We start from the raw sequence: 1,245 nt of genomic DNA on the forward strand, positions 1-1,245 counted from the left end.
GCGACGGGGCCCGTGGCCCTGAGGCTCGGCTCACCTGGCTTTCGTCCCAGTGCTGCGGGCTGGGGGGCCGTGTCCTGTGACAGCACCGCCTGGTGCCGCGCCACACCACGTGTGTGCCATCTGGGCACGGGCCGTAATGTGCTGGCTGGCACCACCTGTACCCCCGCGCTACAAGTGGGAGCCTTGCACTGCACCTGACGCCTCTGCTGGTCCCGTTCCCGCCAGGGTCCCTGGGAGGCTGCGGGTGAAGGCTCAAGTGCAGGGGCCCTGCTGCCCGTGTGGGAGACAGGGTGGAGCTCCAGGACCCGGCTGGCCCAGCTCTGCTGTGGGAGGCAGGCTGCCTGTGGCCCCACTGGCCCCGGAGTGGGAGTCGGTTAGGTCCACCCAAGTCCTGGTCCGGTCCTGCGAGAAGCTCCTGGCTCCGGCTGGCCCAGCCCTGCTGTGGCCATCTGGTGAGCGGACGAGCTGATGGAAGACATCTCTCTCCGTAACTTTCAAAACAAAGGAATACTCAAGGAAACACAAGGCCAGGCCCCCTCCCTCTTACCCCACAGTCCCCCGAGGACACGGAATCCATGGCCCTGGTTGGACACAAGGGCGTGCTCAGCCTCGGGGTGTGGGCTGCGTCTGTAGGGGGGGACTCGGGCTGCAAGGGGGCACGTGTCCACTGCGTCTGCTGGCTGCAGGTGGCAGGGCGGCGTGTCACTGCCCAGGAAGCCGGGCTGCACCGAGCCACCGGTGCCGGGAGCCATGAGCCGAGCTGCAGGCACAGGGCCGAGCCCTCCGTGGGGCTGCCCAGCGTGGACACGGCGCCTCAGGGGCGAGGGGCGAGTCCGGGAGCAGGCGAGCCCTCCTGCTTCTTGCTCGGGTGGCGCTTGCGGTGCCGGATGAGGCAGGAGCTGTAGGCGAAGGCGCGGCCGCACTCGGCGCAGCTGTAGGGCCGCTCGCCGCTGTGCGTCTTCTGGTGCTTGAGCAGGTTGAGCCGCAGTTGAAGGCCTTGCCGCACTGGCCGCAGGCGAAGGGCTTCTCGCCCGTGTGCAAGTGCTGGTGGTTGGTGACATCCTAGCTGTGCCGGAAGCTCTTGCCGCACTGGCCGCAGGCGAAGGGCTTCTCGCCCGTGTGCACGCGCTGGTGGCGCGCGTGGTCCGTCTTGTGCTTGAAGACGCTCGTAGGGCTGCCTCCGCTGGAAGGGAAAGAACACGGGCACCCCGTCTAAGTCGTCTTTGAAGGACGCGTCGAAGGCGC

The 1,245-nt window shown here is 68.1% G+C and overlaps 1 pseudogene; it reads right to left on the reverse strand.

Moving 5' to 3' along the window:
• Positions 1 to 799: 799 nt before the first annotated feature.
• Positions 800 to 1,240, reverse strand: LOC121161114 (annotated as a pseudogene).
• Between the last annotated feature and the right edge of the window lie 5 nt (positions 1,241 to 1,245).

Source organism: Ochotona curzoniae, unplaced genomic scaffold, assembly GCF_017591425.1.
Source record: "Ochotona curzoniae isolate NIBS_2020 unplaced genomic scaffold, NIBS_Ocur_1.0 contig_4615, whole genome shotgun sequence".
Taxonomy (NCBI): Eukaryota; Metazoa; Chordata; class Mammalia; order Lagomorpha; family Ochotonidae; genus Ochotona; species Ochotona curzoniae.